Below are 7,094 nucleotides of genomic sequence, written 5' to 3'. Positions count from 1 at the left end.
ACATCCCAATGCAAGTTTCAACCAAATAAATGTACTTTCTAACTGTGCGATTTTATTGTTTGGACATTTTTATCATCGCCAAAGTATGCGTGTGATTGAGAATATGTGTAGACCTAAGTGACTGAATCATGACAGCTATCAAATCAAACTGTATTTGTCACATGCACCGAATACAACAAGTGTAGACCTTACCGTGAAATGATTACTGACAAGCCCTTAACCAACAGTGCAGTTCAAGAAGAGTTAAGAAAATACTTACCAAATAAACTAAAGTAAAAAGTAACACAATAACATTTCAATAAGGAGGCTATATACAGGGGGCACCGGTACCGAGTCAGTGTGGAGGTTATATACAGGGGGCACCGGTACCGAGTCAGTGTGTAGGTTATATACAGGGGGCACCGGTACCGAGTCAGTGTGTAGGTTATACAGTAATCCCTCGTTTATCGCGGGGGTTACGTTCCGAAAATGACCCGCGATAAGTGAAATCCGCGAAATAGAAAACTTTTTTTTTTTTTACAATTAGCAACTATTACATGTATACAAATACAGTGACTCACGTGTAGGCCGTTTCACTGCTCTTCAGACTGGGCCGCTGCATCCTGACTGCGCTCTGCAGTGTTCTCTTCTTCTGAAGCCCGCGGTGCAGGTGTGTTTGTTCGGGAGAAGAACATAGTGATAGGCAGCTGTTGTCGCTCTTTTTTCTTCTTTGCAAAAAGATCCTTGTACACCGACATGCCACCATCGATTACGTTGGAGAACTGTAATGAACGGCTCATCAAAGGGTCCCATTCCTCACAATTCGTAGCATGTTTTGATACAAGAAGCGGGAGTGAGTTTTTAGCGAATCAGAATGCAGAGCACAATGCACCAAAAAAAAAAAAAAAATGCATTATGAAAATCCGCGAAATAGCGAATCCGCGATAAGTGAACCGCGAAGTGGCGAGGGATCACTGTATACAGGGGGTACCGGTACCGAGTCAATGTGGAGGCTATATACAGGGGGTACCGGTACCGAGTCAGTGTGGAGGCTATATACAGGGGGCACCGGTACCGAGTCAGTGTGCGGGGGTACAGGTTAGTAATGAGGCTATATACAGGGGGTACCGGTACCGAGTCAGTGTGCGGGGGTACAGGTTAGTAATGAGGTTATATACAGGGGGCACCGGTACCGAGTCAGTGTGCGGGGGTACAGGTTAGTAATGAGGTTATATACAGGGGGCACCGGTACCGAGTCAGTGTGCGGGGGTACAGGTTAGTTGAGGTCATTTGTACAAGTATGCATATGACTATGTGACTATGCATGTGTAACAGTTTAACTTGAGTCCGTCCCCTCGCCCCGGGCGCAAACCAGGGACCTTCTGCACACATAAACAACAGTCACCCACAAAGCATCGTTACCCATCGCTCCACAAAAGCCGCGGCCCTTGTAGAGCAAGGGGAACCACTACTTCAAGGTCTCAGAGCAAGTGACGTAACCGATTGAAACGCTATTAGCGCGCACCACCACTAACTAGAAAGCCATTTCACATCCGTTACACATAGACAATAAACAGCCAGTAGCAGCAGTGTACAAAACAAATGGAGGGGGTCAATGTAAATAGTCCAGGTGGCCATTTGATTAACTGTTCAGCAGTCTTATGGCTTGGGGGTAGAAGCTGTTAAGGAGCCTTTTGGACCTAAACTTGATGCTCCGGTACCGCTTTCCGTGTGGTAGCTGAGAGAACAGTTATGACTTGGGTGACTGGAGTCTCTGACAAATGTATTGGCTTTCCTCTGACACCGCCTATTATATAGGTCCTGGATGGCAGGAAGCTTGGCCCCAGTGATGTACTGGGCCGTACGTACTACCCTCTGTAGCGCCTTATAGTCAGATGCGGAGCAGTTGCCATACCAGGTGGTGATGCAACTGGTCAGGATAGTCTGGACTAAAACACAATTCTATTATTATGGTATCAAAATAGCATAGTTCAGTCTACATTTGTTTTATTAGTAGTCAAGAAAACAGCTAAATTAGCTTTTTTTTTTTTACAAATAAAACATCTCACAACGCAACCCCCCTCCCCTACATATTAACGTTTTAAAATGTTTGTCAATCTTTAAGTATTTTTGTCTGTAATGTCTTTTTCGTTATGTGTCGGAACCCAGGAAGACGAGCCATTGTTGCCATTGGAGTCGGCTAATGGGGATCCCAATAAAACCTCAATCTAAAAACATAATAATATACAGTATAGAGCCATGTCTCTGTCTGTACACCGTTTCAAGACCACCTCCTAGTGGTGATAGACAACCATGTCTCTGTCTGTACACCGTTTCAACACCACCTCCTAGTGGTGATAGACAACCATGTCTCTGTCTGTACACCGTTTCAACACCACCTCCTAGTGGTGATAGACAACCATGTCTCTGTCTGTACACCGTTTCAACACCACCTCCTAGTGGTGATAGACAACCATGTCTCTGTCTGTACACCGTTTCAACACCACCTCCTAGTGGTGATAGACAACCATGTCTCTGTCTGTACACCGTTTCAAGACCACCTCCTAGTGGTGATAGACAACCATGTCTCTGTCTGTACACCGTTTCAACACCACCTCCTAGTGGTGATAGACAACCATGTCTCTGTCTGTACACCGTTTCAAGACCACCTCCTAGTGGTGATAGACAACCATGTCTCTGTCTGTACACCGTTTCTAGACCACCTCCTAGTGGTGATAGACAACCATGTCTCTGTCTGTACACCGTTTCAAGACCACCTCCTAGTGGTGATAGACAACCATGTCTCTGTCTGTACACCGTTTCAAGACCACCTCCTAGTGGTGATAGACAACCATGTCTCTGTCTGTACACCGTTTCAACACCACCTCCTAGTGGTGATAGACGGTGGTCCCGTGTGGCTCATTTGGTAGAGCATGGCGCTTGCAACGCCAGGGTTGTGGGTTCAATTCCCACGGGGGGACCAGGGTTCAATTCCCACGGGGGGACCAGGATGAATATGTATGAACTTTCCAATTTGTAAGTCGCTCTGGATAAGAGCGTCTGCTAAATGACTTAAATGTAAATGTAATGTAAATAGACAACCATGTCTCTGTCTGTACGCCGTTTCTAGACCACCTCCTAGTGGTGATAGACAACCATGTCTCTGTCTGTACACCGTTTCAACACCTCCTAGTGGTGATAGACAACCATGTCTCTGTCTGTACACCGTTTCAAGACCACCTCCTAGTGGTGATAGACAACCATGTCTCTGTCTGTATACCGTTTCTAGACCACCTCCTAGTGGTGATAGACAACCATGTCTCTGTCTGTACACCGTTTCAAGACCACCTCCTAGTGGTGATAGACAACCATGTCTCTGTCTGTACACCGTTTCAACACCACCTCCTAGTGGTGATAGACAACCATGTCTCTGTCTGTATACCGTTTCAAGACCACCTCCTAGGGGTGATAGACAACCATGTCTCTGTCTGTACACCGTTTCAACACCACCTCCTAGTGGTGATAGACAACCATGTCTCTGTCTGTACACCGTTTCAAGACCACCTCCTAGTGGTGATAGACAACCATGTCTCTGTCTGTACACCGTTTCAAGACCACCTCCTAGTGGTGATAGACAACCATGTCTCTGTCTGTACACCGTTTCAAGACCACCTCCTAGTGGTGATAGACAACCATGTCTCTGTCTGTACACCGTTTCAAGACCACCTCCTAGTGGTGATAGACAACCATGTCTCTGTCTGTACACCGTTTCAAGACCACCTCCTAGTGGTGATAGACAACCATGTCTCTGTCTGTACACCGTTTCAAGACCACCTCCTAGTGGTGATAGACAACCATGTCTCTGTCTGTACACCGTTTCAAGACCACCTCCTAGTGGTGATAGACAACCATGTCTCTGTCTGTACACCGTTTCAACACCACCCCCTAGTGGTGATAGACAACCATGTCTCTCTGTCTGTACACCGTTTCAACACCACCTCCTAGTGGTGATAGACAACCATGTCTCTGTCTGTACACCGTTTCAACACCACCTCCTAGTGGTGATAGACAACCATGTCTCTGTCTGTACACCGTTTCAACACCACCTCCTAGTGGTGATAGACAACCATGTCTCTGTCTGTACACCGTTTCAAGACCACCTCCTAGTGGTGATAGACAACCATGTCTCTGTCTGTACACCGTTTCAACACCACCTCCTAGTGGTGATAGACAACCATGTCTCTGTCTGTACACCGTTTCAAGACCACCTCCTAGTGGTGATAGACAACCATGTCTCTGTCTGTACACCGTTTCAAGACCACCTCCTAGTGGTGATAGACAACCATGTCTCTGTCTGTACACCGTTTCAAGACCACCTCCTAGTGGTGATAGACAACCATGTCTCTGTCTGTACACCGTTTCAAGACCACCTCCTAGTGGTGATAGACAACCATGTCTCTGTCTGTACACCGTTTCAAGACCACCTCCTAGTGGTGATAGACAACCATGTCTCTGTCTGTACACCGTTTCAAGACCACCTCCTAGTGGTGATAGACAACCATGTCTCTGTCTGTACACCGAGAGAGACCACCTCCTAGTGGTGATAGACAACCATGTCTCTGTCTGTACACCGTTTCAAGACCACCTCCTAGTGGTGATAGACAACCATGTCTCTGTCTGTACACCGTTTCAACACCACCTCCTAGTGGTGATAGACAACCATGTCTCTGTCTGTACACCGTTTCAACACCACCTCCTAGTGGTGATAGACAACCATGTCTCTGTCTGTACACCGTTTCAAGACCACCTCCTAGTGGTGATAGACAACCATGTCTCTGTCTGTACACCGTTTCAAGACCACCTCCTAGTGGTGATAGACAACCATGTCTCTGTCTGTACACCGTTTCAACACCACCTCCTAGTGGTGATAGACAACCATGTCTCTCTGTCTGTACACCGTTTCAAGACCACCTCCTAGTGGTGATAGACAACCATGTCTCTGTCTGTACACCGTTTCAACACCACCTCCTAGTGGTGATAGACAACCATGTCTCTGTCTGTATACCGTTTCAAGACCACCTCCTAGTGGTGATAGACAACCATGTCTCTGTCTGTATACCGTTTCAAGACCACCTCCTAGGGGTGATAGACAACCATGTCTCTGTCTGTACACCGTTTCAAGACCACCTCCTAGTGGTGATAGACAACCATGTCTCTCTGTCTGTACACCGTTTCAAGACCACCTCCTAGTGGTGATAGACAACCATGTCTCTGTCTGTACACCGTTTCAAGACCACCTCCTAGTGGTGATAGACAACCATGTCTCTGTCTGTACACCGTTTCAAGACCACCTCCTAGTGGTGATAGACAACCATGTCTCTGTCTGTACACCGTTTCTAGACCACCTCCTAGTGGTGATAGACAACCATGTCTCTGTCTGTACACCGTTTCAAGACCACCTCCTAGTGGTGATAGACAACCATGTCTCTGTCTGTACACCGTTTCAAGACCACCTCCTAGTGGTGATAGACAACCATGTCTCTGTCTGTACACCGTTTCAACACCACCTCCTAGTGGTGATAGACAACCATGTCTCTGTCTGTACACCGTTTCAAGACCACCTCCTAGTGGTGATAGACAACCATGTCTCTGTCTGTACACCGTTTCAAGACCACCTCCTAGTGGTGATAGACAACCATGTCTCTGTCTGTACACCGTTTCAAGAGCACCTCCTAGTGGTGATAGACAACCATGTCTCTGTCTGTACACCGTTTCAAGACCACCTCCTAGTGGTGATAGACAACCATGTCTCTGTCTGTACACCGTTTCAAGACCACCTCCTAGTGGTGATAGACAACCATGTCTCTGTCTGTACACCGTTTCAACACCACCTCCTAGTGGTGATAGACAACCATGTCTCTGTCTGTACACCGTTTCAACACCACCTCCTAGTGGTGATAGACAACCATGTCTCTGTCTGTACACCGAGAGAGACCACCTCCTAGTGGTGATAGACAACCATGTCTCTGTCTGTACACCGTTTCAAGACCACCTCCTAGTGGTGATAGACAACCATGTCTCTGTCTGTACACCGAGAGAGACCACCTCCTAGTGGTGATAGACAACCATGTCTCTGTCTGTACACCGTTTCAACACCACCCCCTAGTGGTGATAGACAACCATGTCTCTGTCTGTACACCGTTTCAACACCACCTCCTAGTGGTGATAGACAACCATGTCTCTGTCTGTACACCGTTTCAACACCACCTCCTAGTGGTGATAGACAACCATGTCTCTGTCTGTACACCGTTTCAAGAGCACCTAAAGATGATAGGTAGGCAAAGACACTGTATTTATTTGAGCTCTGAGGTTTTATAAATCAAACTGTTGACAAAACTTGTCATCATTGGTTAAAGCATTTCAGACAGAAAACCTTACAGAAAACAACACATTGGTATGCTCATCTAATCAAAAATAATAAAAGGGTTTTAAAATGTGATTGCACTGTGTGAGTTGTTCTATGTGTGCAAGCGATAGAGAGAGAGAGAGAGATTTGAAATGTATATATTCCTTTGAAACGTGTGTGTGTGTGTGTGTGTGTGTGTGTGTGTGTGTGTGTGTGTGTGTGTGTGTGTGTGTGTGTGTGTGTGTGTGTGTGTGTGTGTGTGTGTGTGTGTGTGTGAGAGAGAGAGAGAGAGAGAGCTGTGCGTAAAAGTAGCCACCGGCCACCATATAAAAGTGAAGTGCAGCGTAACAGATTAACAACACATTTGATTGGTTTAAAACCCGCATGCCCAATACTCTAAAAACTAACAGGGGTCATTGAGATTTGTGGAGTTGTTGAAGCGCGCTATAAATCTGTGCGCCTCACGGGACAATCCTCTAGATTAGCGGTTGACGCACAGGATGGATTTGGTAGATAGCAACCTGATACTGTACCGTACTGGTCGGTATACAGGGACGGGATGATCTAGAATGGACGGATGAAATGCTTTAAATGTAACGTATCGGTGGATTTCGCTACTCTTCCATTATCAAATGAGTCCGTTGTTATTAGGATAGAATGTGTGTAGTCCTAACGGTTAAATAGACTAGATGAGCTATGACTGGAGAGC

General features: G+C 46.4%; 1 protein-coding gene across 1 annotated transcript in view; it reads left to right on the top strand.

Annotated features, from left to right (window-relative positions):
- The first annotated feature begins 6,885 nt into the window (after positions 1 to 6,885).
- LOC120036341 (mpv17-like protein) overlaps positions 6,886 to 7,094 on the top strand; it is a 6,166-nt gene continuing 5,957 nt past the window's right edge. The window contains exon 1 of the mRNA XM_038982824.1: positions 6,886 to 7,094. This exon is cut by the window's right edge and continues 838 nt beyond it. The gene's annotated coding sequence lies outside the window, so the exon portion shown is untranslated.

This window comes from Salvelinus namaycush, unplaced genomic scaffold, assembly GCF_016432855.1.
Source record: "Salvelinus namaycush isolate Seneca unplaced genomic scaffold, SaNama_1.0 Scaffold131, whole genome shotgun sequence".
Lineage (NCBI taxonomy): Eukaryota > Metazoa > Chordata > Actinopteri > Salmoniformes > Salmonidae > Salvelinus > Salvelinus namaycush.
This window is presented reverse-complemented; position numbering and strand designations above follow the sequence as displayed.